The sequence below is a fragment of the Salmo salar genome, chromosome 16, assembly GCF_965601325.2.
Source record: "Salmo salar chromosome 16, fSalSal1, whole genome shotgun sequence".
NCBI classification, from domain to species: Eukaryota; Metazoa; Chordata; class Actinopteri; order Salmoniformes; family Salmonidae; genus Salmo; species Salmo salar.
In genome coordinates, this window is record NC_138306.1 from 92,635,001 (window position 1) to 92,653,995 (window position 18,995).

At 47.7% G+C, this 18,995-nt stretch overlaps 1 protein-coding gene and 1 pseudogene across 1 annotated transcript in view; both read right to left on the minus strand.

Annotated features, from left to right (window-relative positions):
- The window catches only part of LOC106574944 (protein diaphanous homolog 3), a 676,792-nt gene that overhangs the window by 531,979 nt on the left and 125,818 nt on the right, over positions 1-18,995 (minus strand). The gene's annotated exons all lie outside the window — the stretch shown is intronic.
- On the minus strand, positions 9,475-10,741 carry LOC123727916 (dolichyl-diphosphooligosaccharide--protein glycosyltransferase subunit 4-like; annotated as a pseudogene).

Genomic DNA, 18,995 nt, shown 5'->3' on the forward strand with positions numbered 1-18,995 from the left:
GGAAGGAGGTTAGAGCAGTAAGACAGAATGGTTTAGTGTTGGAGCAGGAAGGAGGTTAGAGCAGTAAGACAGAATGGTTTAGTGTTGGAGCAGGAAGGAGGTTAGAGCAGTAAGACAGAATGGTTTAGTGTTGGAGCAGGAAGGAGGTTAGAGCAGTAAGACAGAATGGTTTAGTGTTGGAGCAGGAAGGAGGTTAGAGCAGTAAGACAGAATGGTTTAGTGTTGGAGCAGGAAGGAGGTTAGAGCAGTAAGACAGAATGGTTTAGTGTTGGAGCAGGAAGGAGGTTAGAGCAGTAAGACAGAATGGTTTAGTGTTGGAGCAGGAAGGAGGTTAGAGCAGTAAGACAGAATGGTTTAGTGTTGGAGCAGGTAGGAGGTTAGAGCAGTAAGACAGAATGGTTTAGTGTTGGAGCAGGAAGGAGGTTAGAGCAGTAAGACAGAATGGTTTAGTGTTGGAGCAGGAAGGAGGTTAGAGCAGTAAGACAGAATGGTTTAGTGTTGGAGCAGGAAGGAGGTTAGAGCAGTAAGACAGAATGGTTTAGTGTTGGAGCAGGAAGGAGGTTAGAGCAGTAAGACAGAATGGTTTAGTGTTGGAGCAGGAAGGAGGTTAGAGCAGTAAGACAGAATGGTTTAGTGTTGGAGCAGGTAGGAGGTTAGAGCAGTAAGACAGAATGGTTTAGTGTTGGAGCAGGAAGGAGGTTAGAGCAGTAAGACAGAATGGTTTAGTGTTGGAGCAGGAAGGAGGTTAGAGCAGTAAGACAGAATGGTTTAGTGTTGGAGCAGGAAGGAGGTTAGAGCAGTAAGACAGAATGGTTTAGTGTTGGAGCAGGAAGGAGGTTAGAGCAGTAAGACAGAATGGTTTAGTGTTGGAGCAGGAAGGAGGTTAGAGCAGTAAGACAGAATGGTTTAGTGTTGGAGCAGGAAGGAGGTTAGAGCAGTAAGACAGAATGGTTTAGTGTTGGAGCAGGAAGGAGGTTAGAGCAGTAAGACAGAATGGTTTAGTGTTGGAGCAGGAAGGAGGTTAGAGCAGTAAGACAGAATGGTTTAGTGTTGGAGCAGGAAGGAGGTTAGAGCAGTAAGACAGAATGGTTTAGTGTTGGAGCAGGAAGGAGGTTAGAGCAGTAAGACAGAATGGTTTAGTGTTGGAGCAGGAAGGAGGTTAGAGCAGTAAGACAGAATGGTTTAGTGTTGGAGCAGGAAGGAGGTTAGAGCAGTAAGACAGAATGGTTTAGTGTTGGAGCAGGAAGGAGGTTAGAGCAGTAAGACAGAATGGTTTAGTGTTGGAGCAGGAAGGAGGTTAGAGCAGTAAGACAGAATGGTTTAGTGTTGGAGCAGGAAGGAGGTTAGAGCAGTAAGACAGAATGGTTTAGTGTTGGAGCAGGAAGGAGGTTAGAGCAGTAAGACAGAATGGTTTAGTGTTGGAGCAGGAAGGAGGTTAGAGCAGTAAGACAGAATGGTTTAGTGTTGGAGCAGGAAGGAGGTTAGAGCAGTAAGACAGAATGGTTTAGTGTTGGAGCAGGAAGGAGGTTAGAGCAGTAAGACAGAATGGTTTAGTGTTGGAGCAGGAAGGAGGTTAGAGCAGTAAGACAGAATGGTTTAGTGTTGGAGCAGGTAGGAGGTTAGAGCAGTAAGACAGAATGGTTTAGTGTTGGAGCAGGAAGGAGGTTAGAGCAGTAAGACAGAATGGTTTAGTGTTGGAGCAGGAAGGAGGTGGGAGTGGAGGCGATAGCAGCTCTGTTCCGTTCTCTCTGATTGGAGCGTTTCTCTGAACAGACCGCTATAGATCACAGTTTACCAGTGAGCAGAACACACTCCCGACCTGGGCTGCATAAGTGCTTCATAAATATATTTTAACAACGTTTTTACTTTTACTACAAGTATTCTTCTCTGGTGTGCCTCTCTCCTGCTCCGCCTCTCTCCTGCTCCTCTGTTGTGGCCTCCGGGTCATAAATTAACTCTGGAGGACTCGGGAGACATAGTACATTCCAAATGGCACCATAATGCCTATATAGTGCACTACTTTAGACTTGACCCTTAGAGGCTCTAATCAAAAGGAGTGCACTATATAGGGAATAGGGTGCCATTTGGGGAGCATCCAGAGAGTCTGGGCTGGCTGGCTCTGTCTGAGCTTTGGCTCATAAAACAATAGGCCTTTCCCTGCACCTCCTTCCCCCTGGCCCTGATTGGAGTTTAAATCATGGAGTTCAGCTGCTCCATACTATGTCCTCTCCCTCCCTTTTCTCACCGAGAGAGAGAGAACAAGAGAGAGAACGAGAGAGAGAGAGAGAGAGAGAGAACAAGAGAGACGGACAGAGCGAGAGAGAGAGGGACAGAGAGCGAGGGAGGGAGGGACAGAGAGCGAGGGAGGGAGGGACAGAGAGCGAGGGAGGGAGGGACGGAGAGCGAGGGAGCGAGGGAGGGACAGAGAGCGAGGGAGGGGGGGAGGGACAGAGAGCGAGGAGGGAGGGAGGGACAGAGAGCGAGGGAGGGAGGGAGGGAAAGAGAGAGAGGGAGCGAGAGACGGACAGAGCGAGAGACGGACAGAGCGAGGGACGGACAGAGCGAGGGACGGACAGAGCGAGGGACGGACAGAGCGAGAGACGGACAGAGCGAGAGACGGACAGAGCGAGGGACGGACAGAGCGAGAGACGGACAGAGCGAGAGACGGACAGAGCGAGAGACGGACAGAGCGAGGGACGGACAGAGCGAGGGACGGACAGAGCGAGAGACGGACAGAGCGAGAGACGGACAGAGCGAGAGACGGACAGAGCGAGAGACGGACAGAGCGAGAGACGGACAGAGCGAGAGACGGACAGAGCGAGGGACGGACAGAGCGAGAGACGGACAGAGCGAGAGACGGACAGAGCGAGGGACGGACAGAGCGAGGGACGGACAGAGCGAGGGACGGACAGAGCGAGGGACGGACAGAGCGAGAGACGGACAGAGCGAGAGATACTCTGCATACAGAATTCTGCAAAAATATCCTCTGTGTACAATGTAAAATATCCAATAATGCAGAGCAGAGCAGAATTAGGCAGATACCTGCTAATGATCAAAATCCAGAAAAGAGACGTTAAATTCTACAACCACCTAAAAGGAAGCAATTCCCAAAACCTTCCATAACAAAGCCATCACCTACAGAGAGATGAATCTGGAGAAGAGTCCCCTAAGCAAGCTGGTCCTGGGGCTCTGTACACAAACACAACAGACCCCACAGAGCCCCAGAACAGCAGCACAATTAGACCCAAACAAATCATGAGAAAACAAAAGGTACTTTTAAATAATTAACCAAAAAACTGAGCAAAGTATGTTTTTTGAACCCTGAACAGAGAGTACTCAGTGACAGAATACCTGACCACTGTGATTGACCCAAACCTAAGGAAAGCTTTGACTATGTACAGACTCAGTGAACATAGCCTTGCTATTGAGAAAGGCCGCCGTAAGCAGACCTGGCTCTCAAGAGAAGACAGGCTATGTGCAACACTGCCCACAAAATGAGGTGGAAACTGAGCTGCACTTCCTAACCTCCTGCCAAATGTATGACCATATTAGAGACACATATTTCCCTCAGATTACACAGATCCACAAAGAATTCGAAAACAAAGCCAATCTTGATAAACTCCCATATCTACTGGGTGAAATACCACAGTGTGCCATCAACGCAGAAAGATGTGTGACCTGTTGCTACAAGAAAAGGTCAACCAGTGAAGAACAAACAACAATTATAAATACAACCCATATTTATGTTGATTTATTTTCCCTTTCAAAGTTCAACTCCTTTCACATCGTTACAACACTACACATTCTGTAGGCAGTAATAACACCTTAAATGTCTCGATTCTAAACCTCTTCTGGGCATCATGTTTACTGTTCATTTCCCTTACTGTCTGTCTATTCTACTTGCCTTGGGAAAGTCATCACGTCTCCCATGCTAACAAAACTCTTTGAATTGTGTTGCATTGACAGAGATATTGAGAGAGAGAGAGAGAGAGAGAGGAGAGAGAGAGAGAGAGAGAGAGAGAGGAGAGAGAGAGAGAGAGAGAGAGAGAGAGAGAGAGAGAGAGAGAGAGGAGCGAGAGAGAGAGAGTGAGAGACAGAGAGAGAGAGAGAGACAGAGAGAGAGAGAGAGACAGAGAGAGACAGAGAGAGAGACAGAGGAGAGTGAGAGACAGAGAGAGAGAGAGACAGAGAGAGAGAGAGACAGAGAGAGAGACAGAGAGAGAGACAGAGCGAGAGAGAGACAGAGAGAGTGAGAGACAGAGAGAGTGAGAGAGACAGAGAGAGAGAGAGAGACAGAGAGAGAGACAGAGAGAGAGACAGAGACAGAGAGAGTGAGAGACAGAGAGAGTGAGAGACAGAGAGAGTGAGAGACAGAGAGAGAGAGAGAGACAGAGAGAGAGAGAGAGAGAGAGACAGAGAGAGACAGAGAGAGAGAGAGAGAGAGACAGAGACAGAGACACAGAGAGAGACAGACAGAGAGAGACACAGAGACAGAGACACAGAGAGAGAGACAGAGAGAGAGACAGAGAGAGAGAGACAGAGAGAGAGACAACATCCATGGCTTTAAGCTGTATGATTGAAGGGGAAACATATTTCCTTGATTGACACAAGAGCCCTGTTTGGAACTGTGGTTTCTCAGTAATGGGTTGAGTTCATATCCCCGTTATCAGAGTTCATATTTAATAATAACAGTACCGCAGATATATATATAGATATTTAATGGCACACGAGATGCTTTTCTGATTCACGCCATCCATTGTGGAGGCCTGTCTCAGTGGACTCATCCATTGTGGAGGCCTGTCTCAGTGGACTCATCCATTGTGGAGGCCTGTCTCAGTGGACTCATCCATTGTGGAGGCCTGTCTCAGTGGACTCATCCATTGTGGAGGCCTGTCTCAGTGGACTCGTCCATTGTGGAGGCCTGTCTCAGTGGACTGATCCATTGTGGAGGCCTGTCTCAGTGGACTCATCCATTGTGGAGGCCTGTCTCAGTGGACTGAACCATTGTGGAGGCCTGTCTCAGTGGACTCATCCATTGTGGAGGCCTGTCTCAGTGGACTGAACCATTGTGGAGGCCTGTCTCAGTGGACTGAACCATTGTGGAGGCCTGTCTCAGTGGACTCATCCATCTCAGCCTCCAGTATTTATGCTGCAGTAGTTTATGTGTCGGGGGGCTAGGGTCAGTCTGTTACATCTGGAGTATTTCTCTTGTCTTATCCGGTGTCCTGTGTGAATTTAAATATGCTCTCTCTAATTCTCTCTTTCTCTCTTTCTGTCTTTCTCTCGGAGGACCTGAGCCCTAGGACCATGCCTCAGGACTACCTGGTATGATGACTCCTTGCTGTCCCCAGTCCACCTGGCCGTGCTGCTGCTCCAGTTTCAACTGTTCTGCCTGCGGCTATGGAACCCTGACCTGTTCACCGGACGTGCTTGTTGCACCCTCGACAACTACTATGATTATTATTATTTGACCATGCTGGTCATTTATGAACATTTTAACGTTTTAACATTTTGACCATGTTCTGTTATAATATCCACCCTGCACAGCCAGAAGAGGACTGGCCACCCCTCATAGCCTGGTTCCTCTCTAGGTTTCTTCCTAGGTTTTTGGCCTTTCTAGGGAGTTTTTCCTAGGGAGTTTTTCCTAGCCACCGTGCTTCTTTCACATGCTTTGCTTGCTGTTTGGGGTTTTAGGCTGGGTTTCTGTACAGCACTTTGAGAATATCAGCTGATGTACGAAGGGCTATATAAAAATAAATTTGATTTGATTTGAAATTTGATTGTGGAGGCCTGTCTCAGTGGACTGAACCATTGTGGAGGCCTGTCTCAGTGGACTGATCCATTGTGGAGATCGCGGGGATGGTACACCAGAATCCACCAGCAGTACATTTACCGTTGTCATCTACAATATTTGGTTAAGGTCATTTCTGTTAATGTGTTCAATATATATTATTCCAGTCGTTCACCCTTCTCATTGTCTGATTGGACACGTTGTTTGCAGTCTTCAATCTACGCTACACTAGTGAGGAACACCTTTTGGTTTTTATTCATTCCATTTAGGAGACGTCCATTTATTCACTGTCTTCTGTTTGGAGCTCCTGTCAATGTTGAGGAAGGATCTGCACTCATAGAAGTAGGTCTATAGACTACCTGGCCCTGATTACACATAGAAGTAGGTCTATAGACTACCTGGCCCTGATTACACATAGAAGTAGGTCTTTAGGCTACCTGGCCCTGATTACACATAGAAGTAGGTCTATAGACTACCTGGCCCTGATTACACATAGAAGTAGGTCTATAGACTACCTGGCCCTGATTACACATAGAAGTAGGTCTATAGACTACCTGGCCCTGATTACACATAGAAGTAGGTCTATAGACTACCTGGCCCTGATTACACATAGAAGTAGGTCTATAGACTACCTGGCCCTGATTACACATAGAAGTAGGTCTATAGACTACCTGGCCCTGATTACACATAGAAGTAGGTCTATAGACTACCTGGCCCTGATTACTCATAGAAGTAGGTCTATAGACTACCTGGCCCTGATTACACATAGAAGTAGGTCTATAGACTACCTGGCCCTGATTACACATAGAAGTAGGTCTATAGACTACCTGGCCCTGATTACACATAGAAGTAGGTCTATAGACTACCTGGCCCTGATTACACATAGAAGTAGGTCTATAGACTACCTGGCCCTGATTACACATAGAAGTAGGTCTATAGACTACCTGGCCCTGATTACACATAGAAGTAGGTCTATAGACTACCTGGCCCTGATTACACATAGCAGTAGGTCTATAGGCTACCTGCCTGATTACACATAGAAGTAGGTCTATAGACTACCTGGCCCTGATTACACATAGAAGTAGGTCTATAGACTACCTGGCCCTGATTACACTAGAAGTAGGTCTATAAATGTGTCCATTTGGGGATCTGATTAGTATTTCTGATTGTCTTAACTCACCATCACTGTGGAGCTTCTCAAAGTAATTTTTTCTTCATCTCAAAACAGCAAGTAAACAAAGTCTGTTTTAAATATATTGAGAATTACAATATATCCTCAACATAGCCCACTTAAAATACCTTTCCAGCTCACTCTCTTTCCATAACCACTCAGAGTGAAAGGGGGAAAACATAATGCTCTGATCCGGTGGAAACCATCAAATAATTCTACCTGATTACTTGTTATCCGTTACCCAAATGGTCTACAGCTATGTCTGTCTGTATGGAGCTCACTTGAGGGAGAAACTCTTGAGGGCCCACAATATTCTATACAATGTAGCAAGTTAGCTAGTATGAGCTTCAGACCAGACACAATATAATAGTTGATAATGTTTCAAGGAGCTTCAGACCAGACACAATATAATAGTTGATAATGTTTCAAGGAGCTTCAGACCAGACACAATATAATAGTTGATAATGTTTCAAGGAGCTTCAGACCAGACACAATATAATAGTTGATCATGTTTCAAGGAGCTTCAGACCAGACACAATATAATAGTTGATAATGTTTCAAGGAGCTTCAGACCAGACACAAGATAATAGTTGATCATGTTTCAAGGAGCTTCAGACCAGACACAAGATAATAGTTGATCATGTTTCAAGGAGCTTCAGACCAGACACAATATAATAGTTGATAATGTTTCAAGGAGCTTCAGACCAGACACAATATAATAGTTGATCATGTTTCAAGGAGCTTCAGACCAGACACAATATAATAGTTGATAATGTTTCAAGGAGCTTCAGACCAGACACAATATAATAGTTGATAATGTTTCAAGGAGCTTCAGACCAGACACAATATAATAGTTGATAATGTTTCAAGGAGCTTCAGACCAGACACAAGATAATAGTTGATAATGTTTCAAGGAGCTTCAGACCAGAGACAAGATAATAGTTGATCATGTTTCAAGGAGCTTCAGACCAGACACAATATAATAGTTGATAATGTTTCAAGGAGCTTCAGACCAGACACAATATAATAGTTGATAATGTTTCAAGGAGCTTCAGACCAGACACAAGTTAATAGTTGATCATGTTTCAAGTTCCTTGCAGACAGGCATTGAGTAGCCAATGTGATTTATAGGATATTTATTTTTAATCAGGATATTTTCTACCTGCAGGCTGCAATGTTTTTATTTGTTGGCTTTATGTCGGCTATTTTTAAAATAGTTGGTAATAGAAGTTACTTTTAGAATTTTGATTAACAACAATGATTGAGATAAAAACGTTATTATAAATTAAAACTGTTCCATGTGCATTTGAAAATCATAACTTGCACACAGATCGGTAGAAATGGTAAGATGAACTGGCATCCAAATGGAAAGGGTTGCTGACCGCTGGTGTAGCCTGTTACCTACTGGCAACTACAGAAAATAACAGCGGAATCTGTCAAGGCCAGCGGAATCTGTCAGGGCCAGCGGAATCTGTCAGGGCCAGCGGAATCTGTCAGGGCCAGCGGAATCTGTCAGGGCCAGCGGAATCTGTCAAGGCCAGCGGAATCTGTCAGGGCCAGCGGAATCTGTCAGGGCCAGCGGAATCTGTCAAGGCCAGCGGAATCTGTCAAGGCCAGCGGAATCTGTCAGGGCCAGCGGAATCTGTCAGGGCCAGCGGAATCTGTCAGGGCCAGCGGAATCTGTCAGGGCCAGCGGAATCTGTCAGGGCCAGCGGAATCTGTCAGGGCCAGCGGAATCTGTCAGGGCCAGCGGAATCTGTCAGGGCCAGCGGAATCTGTCAGGGCCAGCGGAATCTGTCAGGGCCAGCGGAATCTGTCAGGGCCAGCGGAATCTGTCAGGGCCAGCGGAATCTGTCAGGGCCAGCGGAATCTGTCAGGGCCAGCGGAATCTGTCAAGGCCAGCGGAATCTGTTGGGGTCGGGAACAGGTCAGGCTATCTTGATCTCTGGCTCCCTCGAGTCATTTGTGTCTTAATTATTTAAAATCACAGTGTGCTTAAAGCATCAGACAAGATCAGGAGCAACATATAGTTGATTTTATTAACAGGGTGTGTCTATATATGGGGAAATACACGTTTTAACATTAGACCAATCGATTGGTCGAAAGAACAGATGACTCGGTCGACTAATATATTGTAATTCTCGTTTTTTTTGGGGGGTGGGGCGGCCCTACTGGCCACTGGCTGAACTGCACTTGTTTCCCAGGAATGAGGACAAACACCCTGAAGCTAGCCCTGGGCCACATAACGTAACGTAGACAAACACCCTGAAGCTAGCCCTGGGCCACATAACGTAACGTAGACAAACACCCTGAAGCTAGCCCTGGGTCACATAACGTAACGTAGACAAACACCCTGAAGCTAGCCCTGGGCCACATAACGTAACGTAGACAAACACCCTGAAGCTAGCCCTGGGCCACATAACGTAACGTAGACAAACACCCTGAAGCTAGCCCTGGGTCACATAACGTAACGTAGACAAACACCCTGAAGCTAGCCCTGGGCCACATAACGTAACGTAGACAAACACCCTGAAGCTAGCCCTGGGCCACATAACGTAACGTAGACAAACACCCTGAAGCTAGCCCTGGGCCACATAACGTAACGTAGACAAACACCCTGAAGCTAGCCCTGGGTCACATAACGTAACGTAGACAAACACCCTGAAGCTAGCCCTGGGCCACATAACGTAACGTAGACAAACACCCTGAAGCTAGCCCTGGGTCACATAACGTAACGTAGACAAATACACAACCATCACTTCCTTCATTTTGGGGAGTTGACAGGAAGCCAATAAGAATCATAATTAATCCACAAAAACATGGATGTTGTAGACGTGTCCTGGATTCTAAAACTCACTAATATTACGAAAGGATTTAGGACTATGTATGAAACCTACCGATGAAGACTGGTGAGCTAATCAAAAGTCATTTTACCTTAATTTAACTAGGCAAGTCAGTTAAGAACGCATTCTTATTTACAATGACGGCCTCCCAGGGCCGTCAGTTTCCTGGGGTTGTTGACGGCTACGTTTTGATAAACAGCCACCAGCAGGAACAGAGAGACACACCCAACATGTTGGCAAAGATGGCCAGCTGCACGTCAGTCACCATTGTTATTTCTCGCTGATGTGTAATTTAGTTAACTGTGGGTTAACTGCCTTGTTCAAGGGCAGGAATGACAGATTTTTACCTTGTCAGCTCGGGTATTCGATCTTGCAACCTTTCAGTTACTAGTCCAACCCTCTAACCAATAGGCTACGCTGCCGCCCCATGGGACTGGATGTGTAGTCTTCCTACGGATCATGTGTTTGATTGATGTATGTATTTTACTGATGTATTGTGCATCTGGGGTGTTTTCTATACTCAGAACAGAGAGAGAAAAACAGACCAGTGGTAAGAAAAATAAAATGATTACTCTGTTTTGCTGTTGTGAAAAGTTCAGTTCCACCCACGTCAAGCCAACCATTCCTGGTAGCTTAATTAGGCTTGTCTCGTCAATGTCATAAATCAATTGTGAATTGAATCCTCTCCCACTCCTGGCCACACAGCCTCTGGAAAAACATGCACAAGGAACATCATGGGGAAATAGGTAAATGTCAGACCTGCTACAAGGAATTGATGGGACATTTAAAGGATAGGTCAGACAGTCATGGTACTAAAATACTACAACCCTCACCCTGACTCTACCTCCCCTAAAATACTACAACCCTCACCCTGACTCTACCTCCCCTAAAATACTACAACCCTCACCCTGACTCTACCTCCCCTAAAATACTACAACCCTCACCCTGTCTCTTCCTCCACCTGCCCTAAAATACTGCAACCCTCACCCTGTCTCTACCTCCCCTAAAATACTACAACCCTCACCCTGTCTCTACCTCCCCTAAAATACTACATCCCTCACCCTGTCTCTTCCTCCCCTAAAATACTACAACCCTCACCCTGTCTCTTCCTCCCCTAAAATACTACAACCCTCACCCTGTCTCTTCCTCCCCTAAAATACTACGACCCTCACCCTGTCTCTTCCTCCCCTAAAATACTACAACCCTCACCCTGTCTCTACCTCCCCTGCCCTAAAATACTACAACCCTCACCCTGTCTCTTCCTCCCCTCCCCTAAAATACTACAACCCTCACCCTGTCTCTTCCTCCCCTAAAATACTACAACCCTCACCCTGTCTCTACCTCCCCTGCCCTAAAATACTACAACCCTCACCCTGTCTCTTCCTCCCCTCCCCTAAAATACTACAACCCTCACCCTGTCTCTTCCTCCCCTCCCCTAAAATACTACAACCCTCACCCTGTCTCTTCCTCCCCTAAAATACTACAACCCTCACCCTGTCTCTACCTCCCCTGCCCTAAAATACTACAACCCTCACCCTGTCTCTTCCTCCCCTCCCCTAAAATACTACAACCCTCACCCTGTCTCTTCCTCCCCTAAAATACTACAACCCTCACCCTGTCTCTACCTCCCCTGCCCTAAAATACTACAACCCTCACCCTGTCTCTTCCTCCCCTCCCCTAAAATACTACAACCCTCACCCTGTCTCTTCCTCCCCTAAAATACTGCAACCCTCACCCTGTCTCTACCTCCCCTAAAATACTACAACCCTCACCCTGTCTCTACCTCCCCTAAAATACTACAACCCTCACCCTGTCTCAACCTCCCCTAAAATACTACAACCCTCACCCTGTCTATTCCTCCCCTAAAATACTACATCCCTCACCCTGTCTCTTCCTCCCCTAAAATACTGCAACCCTCACCCTGTCTCTACCTCCCCTAAAATACTACATCCCTCACCCTGTCTCTTCCTCCCCTAAAATACTACAACCCTCACCCTGTCTCTACCTCCCCTAAAATACTACAACCCTCACCCTGACTCTACCTCCCCTAAAATACTACATCCCTCACCCTGTCTCTTCCTCCCCTAAAATACTACAACCCTCACCCTGTCTCTACCTCCCCTAAAATACTACAACCCTCACCCTGTCTATTCCTCCCCTAAAATACTACATCCCTCACCCTGTCTCTTCCTCCCCTAAAATACTACAACCCTCACCCTGTCTCTTCCTCCCCTAAAATACTACAACCCTCACCCTGACTCTACCTCCCCTAAAATACTACAACCCTCACCCTGACTCTACCTCCCCTAAAATACTACAACCCTCACCCTGTCTCTTCCTGCCCTAAAATACTGCAACCCTCACCCTGACTCTACCTCCCCTAAAATACTACAACCCTCACCCTGTCTCTTCCTCCCCTGCCATAAAATACTACATCCCTCACCCTGTCTCTACCTCCCCTGCTCTAAAATAGCAACGCAGTCAATGGCATTTGATTGGCAAGTTAATGTAGACATTTCAAACAATGTGTTTTCCATCAATACAAACCTACCTGACTGTTGACATGTAGTTTCACTCTTTGCAGATGCATAGAGATGTTGTTTTTCTTGGATCAAAATGGTGACAAACACAACTGTTACAGCCCTGGGCTCAGTGAAGCAGACAACTGTTACAGCCCTGGGCTCAGTGAAGCAGACAACTGTTACAGCCCTGGGCTCAGTGAAGCAGACAACTGTTACAGCCCTGGGCTCAGTGAAGCAGACAACTGTTACAGCCCTGGGCTCAGTGAAGCAGACAACCGTTACAGCCCTGGGCTCAGTGAAGCAGACAACTGTTACAGCCCTGGGCTCAGTGAAGCAGACAACTGTTACAGCCCTGGGCTCAGTGATGCAGACAACTGTTACAGCCCTGAAGCAGACAACTGTTACAGCCCTGGGCTCAGTGATGCAGACAACTGTTACAGCCCTGGGCTCAGTGATGCAGACAACTGTTACAGCCCTGAAGCAGACAACTGTTACAGCCCTGGGCTCAGTGAAGCAGACAACTGTTACAGCCCTGGGCTCAGTGAAGCAGACAACTGTTACAGCCCTGGGCTCAGTGAAGCAGACAACGGTTACAGCCCTGGGCTCAGTGATGCAGACAACTGTTACAGCCCTGGGCTCAGTGAAGCAGACAACTGTTACAGCCCTGGGCTCAGTGATGCAGACAACTGTTACAGCCCTGGGCTCAGTGAAGCAGACAACTGTTACAGCCCTGAAGCAGACAACTGTTACAGCCCTGAAGCAGACAACTGTTACAGCCCTGGGCTCAGTGATGCAGACAACTGTTACAGCCCTGAAGCAGACAACTGTTACAGCCCTGGGCTCAGTGAAGCAGACACTGTTACAGCCCTGGGCTCAGTGAAGCAGACACTGATGGGTGTTGCTTTAACTCTGACAACCTGATGAGTTTATAATTTGAGAGAAAAAAGGCCTGCTGGTTGCCAGACTTCTCTTAACAAAGATAATCATGTCTCTGATAATGACAACAGTGAAACTTAGAGAAGCAGCACAGAGTAAGTGACAGACTTCTTTAGCTAGGGGTAATCACGTCTCTCTGAAAACGACAACTAGGCTTAAAACCTAGCGCTGCAGGAAAGCAGAGACATGGTAGGCCAGACTTCTCTTAACATAACCAATCATCTCTCTGTAAATGACAACAGTAAACCTAGTGCTGCAGGAAAGCAGAGACATGGATGACAGGCTCACACGTTCCAAAACGCCATCACATCTGTCCAGGGAGAGATATCGCATCTGCCCAGGGAGAGAATAAGGATCATCAAAGAGCCTTAGTCAGAAATCAGCCGTATCACTGTAGTGTCGGTCCATATTAATAACCCCTGTAGTGTCGGTCCATATTAATAACCCCTGTAGTGTCGGTCCATATTAATAACCCCTGTAGTGTCGGTCCATATTAATAACCCCTGTAGTGTCGGTCCATATTAATAACCCCCGTAGTGTCGGTCCATATAAATAACCCCCGTAGTGTCGGTCCATATTAATAACCCCCGTAGTGTCGGTCCATATTAATAAACCCTGTAGTGTCGGTCCATATTAATAACCCCTGTAGTGTCGGTCCATATTAATAACCCCTGTAGTGTCGGTCCATATTAATAACCCCTGTAGTGTCGGTCCATATTAATAACCCCTGTAGTGTCGGTCCATATTAATAACCCCTGTAGTGTCGGTCCATATTAATAACCCCTGTAGTGTCGGTCCATATTAATAACCCCTGTAGTGTCGGTCCATATTAATAACCCCTGTAGTGTCGGTCCATATTAATAACCCCTGTAGTGTCGGTCCATATTAATAACCCCTGTAGTGTCGGTCCATATTAATAACCCCTGTAGTGTCGGTCCATATTAATAACCCCTGTAGTGTTGGTCCATATTAATAACCCTCCACACAGCAGAGGAAGGATGCCCATGCCCAGTCTTTTCTCTCTCCCAGTCTCTCTCTTCACCTCTCCCACACACTGTCTCTCCCTGTCTCTCTCTTCACCTCTCCCACGCCCTGTCTCTCGCTCTCTCACGCTGTCTTTCTCTCTCCCTCTCTCTCGCTCTCTCGCTCTCCATCCCAATTATTTTCCTCCCGTCCCAATTTTCCCGCAGGTGTGAATCTTGGCAGGTTGGTGTGGTACGTGCCAAAACGGCATTAACCTACGACTATTCACTCAGGAATCCCACTTCATTCTTGATGGTCCAGAAATGTGTTCTTTAATGATCAGTCGGTTCTTTGGCCCGCTGGGGAACGCGGACAGCCTGTGAAGCCGAGTCCAAAGCAAAAAAAAAATGTGCCTTTTGAGTGAGGAGAGGGTGGCCAGAAACTTCATTACAGCCCCAGTTAGGATGTGTCCCAAATGGCAACCTACATTACAGCCCCAGTTAGGATGTGTCCCAAATGGCAACCTACATTACAGCCCCAGTTAGGGTGTGTCCCAAATGGCAACCTACATTACAGCCCCAGTTAGGGTGTGTCCCAAATGGCAACCTACATTACAGCCCCAGTTAGGGTGTGTGCCAAATGGCAACCTATGGGCCATGGTCAAAAGTAAGCAATATATAGGGAATTAGAGGTGTGAAACCTAAAAACAGCATAAACTACCATTCTTGCTAAGTGGGTGTAGTACAGCAGTAAGGTGAACGTCGCCTGGTAGGTAGCCCTGACGCCGCCTGGTAGGTAGCCCTGACGCCGCCTGGTAGGTAGCCCTGACGCCGCCTGGTAGGTAGCCCCGACGCCGCCTGGTAGGTAGCCCCGACGCCGCCTGGTAGGTAGCCCCGACGCCGCCTGGTAGGTAGCCCCGACGCCGCCTGGTAGGTAGCCCCGACGCCGCCTGGTAGGTAGCCCCGACGCCGCCTGGTAGGTAGCCCCGACGCCGCCTGGTAGGTAGCCCCGACGCCGCCTGGTAGGTAGCCCCGACGCCGCCTGGTAGGTAGCCCCGACGCCGCCTGGTAGGTAGCCCCGACGCCGCCTGGTAGGTAGCCCCGACGCCGCCTGGTAGGTAGCCATAACAGCACCTGGTAGGTAGCCCCGACGCCGCCTGGTAGGTAGCCATAACACCACCTGGTAGGTAGCCATAACTGTGGTAGATTGAACTACATTACCCCCTAGTGGTCATACACAGGACCATATCTGCATTGTGAATTCATATGTAATTTAAAGATAATTTTCTTAGCGTTTAAAACGATTAACAAATAGCTGTTTAAAACATACAGGTTGGCATGTGGGACGCAGAACATCACTGTAGTTGGCCCTGCAGTGACCTTCAGCAGCTGGATCAGTCTCTTCCCACCTGCAGACAGCTCGTCACAGCAGTCATTCAAAACAAAGTCAGTTGGTCAGTTTCAACAAGGTCAGACTCCAGAGTATTAACATCCTAACAGACATTTGGATTTGGACAACTTTTTGTTGATTTCAGCCATTTTCTCTCCTACTTAAAAAAACACCACTTCTCAAAAATAACTGCCCATTTGGTACTGATGAGCGAATTTTAAAATCTCACAACAACAAAAAGGCCCAAAATCTCGCCAGAGGAATGCAGGATTAAACGTTACGATGGGGTACAAAAGCCGTAGTGTTAAAGCGACATCTTGAAAGACGTAGAATCTCCAAGACGAGGCAGACGGGGCCCTTCAGGGGGAGACGATAGGAGTAATACATGGGTGATGCTCGTAGCTCCAGGGTACTACTCTGAGATAGAGAGCACCCTGACTGGGGTTTAATCTCTCTCGCTCGCCGTTTCTCGCACGCACTCTTTCCCCGTTTCTCTCGCGCACGCACTCCCCGTTTCTCGCGCGCACTCTCTCCCCGTTTCTCGCACGCACTCTCTCCCCGTTTCTCTCTCTCTCTCTCCCCGTTTCTCTCTCTCTCTCTCCCCGTTTCTCTCTCTCTCTCTCTCTCCCGTTTCTCTCTCCCTCTCTCTCCCCGTTTCTCTCTCTCTCTCTCTCCCCCCGTTTCTCTCTCTCTCTCTCTCCCCGTTTCTCTCTCTCTCTCCCCGTTTCTCTCTCTCTCTCCCCGTTTCTCTCTCTCTCCCCGTTTCTCTCTCTCTCTCTCCCCCTCTCCGTTTCTCTCTCTCTCTCCGTTTCTCTCTCTCTCTCTCTCCCCGTTTCTCTCTCTCTCTCTCTCCCCGTTTCTCTCTCCCCCCGTTTCTCTCTCTCTCTCCCCGTTTCTCTCTCTCTCTCCCCGTTTCTCTCTCTCTCCCCGTTTCTCTCTCTCCCCGTTTCTCTCTCTCCCCGTTTCTCTCTCTCTCCCCGTTTCTCTCTCTCTCCCCCCGTTTCTCTCTCTCTCCCCCCGTTTCTCTCTCTCTCCCCCCGTTTCTCTCTCTCTCCCCCCGTTTCTCTCTCTCTCCCCCCGTTTCTCTCTCACTCCCCGTTTCTCTCTCTCTCCCCGTTTCTCTCTCTCTCCCCCGTTTCTCTCTCCCCCGTTTCTCTCTCTACCCCCGTTTCTCTCTCCCCGTTTCTCTCTCTCTCTCTCTTCCCCCGTTTCTCTCTCTCTCTCTTCCCCCGTTTCTCTCTCTCTCCCCGTTTCTCTCTCTCTCTCCCCGTTTCTCTCTCTCTCTCCCCGTTTCTCTCTCTCTCCCCGTTTCTCTCTCTCTCCCCGTTTCTCTCTCTCTCCCCGTTTCTCTCTCTCTCCCCGTTTCTCTCTCTCTCCCCGTTTCTCTCTCTCCCCCCCCCTCACTCACTCTCTGTTTCTCCCTGTACTGTGATTCAGCAATTTGTAGACTGGAGCCAGCCAGCATAGAGCTCAGGCAGTAAAGGATTCATGAAAGCCTCTTAAGCAGTGCATTATTGAAAGACAAAACCACGGCCCTGCCATTTTCAACATCATCAGAGATGAGAGGGGGGAGGGGGGTCCAAAAATACAGAGCGGAGAGGAAAGGATGAGAGGAGGGAGGGAGCAGCACATTATAATACCCTCTCCATCATCAGAAATGGCACCAAGAAAACAGAACAGAGAGGAACGGAGGAGAGGAAGATGGATAACACGCTCTCCATCAGCACAATGACAGCCTCACCTGAACGTAGAATCCAAACGAGGCAGGCGAAGCAACTCAATTCTCCTTCCAGCGCCTTCCTCTCGGCCCGGGACTACGTCATAATTAAGAGACAGTGGCCCGTCCCCTACATTTTGCTATTTGGGACGTATTCACACTACCTTTAGACCAGGGTCCATAGGTAATAGGGAGGAGGAGGAGAGGAACGGAGAGGGAGAAGTGGAGGGAGAGGAGGAGAGGCAGAGAAAACTTAACCATTAGTCTGTGGAATCTCCATCTCACAAATATAATCAGGCACCAGTGACCTTCAGCAGGAAGGAGAGGAAAGAAGGGAAGGGAAGGAAACAGAAAGCGGAGGAGAGGAAAGAAGGGAAGGAAACAGAGAAAGTAGAGAAGAAAGAGGGGAATGAAACAGAGGAAGTAGAGAAGAAAGAGGGGAATGAAACAGAGGAAGTAGAGAAGAAAGAGGGGAATGAAACAGAGGAAGTAGAGAAGAAAGAGGGGAATGAAACAGAGGAAGTAGAGAAGAAAGAGGGGAATGAAACAGAGGAAGTAGAGAAGAAAGAGGGGAATGAAACAGAGGAAGTAGAGAAGAAAGAGGGGAATGAAACAGAGGAAGTAGAGAAGAAAGAGGGGAATGAAACAGAGGAAGTAGAGAAGAAAGAGGGGAATGAAACAGAGGAAGTAGAGAAGAAAGAGGGGAATGAAACAGAGGAAGTAGAGAAGAAAGAGGGGAATGAAACAGAGGAAGTAGAGAAGAAAGAGGGGAATGAAACAGAGGAAGTAGAGAAGAAAGAGGGGAATGAAACAGAAGAAGTAGAGAAGAAAGAGGGGAATGAAACAGAGGAAGTAGAGAAGAAAGAGGGGAATGAAACAGAGGAAGTAGAGAAGAAAGAGGGGAATGAAACAGAGGAAGTAGAGAAGAAAGAGGGGAATGAAACAGAGGAAGTAGAGAAGAAAGAGGGGAATGAAACAGAGGAAGTAGAGAAGAAAGAGGGGAATGAAACAGAGGAAGTAGAGAAGAAAGAGGGGAATGAAACAGAGGAAGTAGAGAAGAAAGAGGGGAATGAAACAGAGGAAGTAGAGAAGAAAGAGGGGAATGAAACAGAGGAAGTGGAGAAGAAAGAGGGGAATGAAACAGAGGAAGTAGAGAAGAAAGAGGGGAATGAAACAGAGGAAGTGGAGAAGAAAGAGGGGAATGAAACAGAGGAAGTGGAGAAGAAAGAGGGGAATGAAACAGAGGAAGTGGAGAAGAAAGAGGGGAATGAAACAGAGGAAGTGGAGGAGAGGAAACAGGTTGAAGAAGATCAGCAGGTTGTTGATTAGAGAACAAGACAACAGTGACATTAGGATCCAGTCAGGATGGTTCTGGAGCAGCCTTTCATTCAGCCCAGACAGAACCCAGTACAGAAACTTCAGCCCAGACAGAACCCAGTACAGAGGACAGAGACTTCAGCCCAGACAGAACCCAGTACAGAGGACAGACTTCAGCCCAGACAGAACCCAGTACAGAGGACAGAGACTTCAGCCCAGACAGAACCCAGTACAGAGGACAGACTTCAGCCCAGACAGAACCCAGTACAGAGACTTCAGCCCAGACAGAACCCAGTACAGAGGACAGAGACTTCAGCCCAGACAGAACCCAGTACAGAGACTTCAG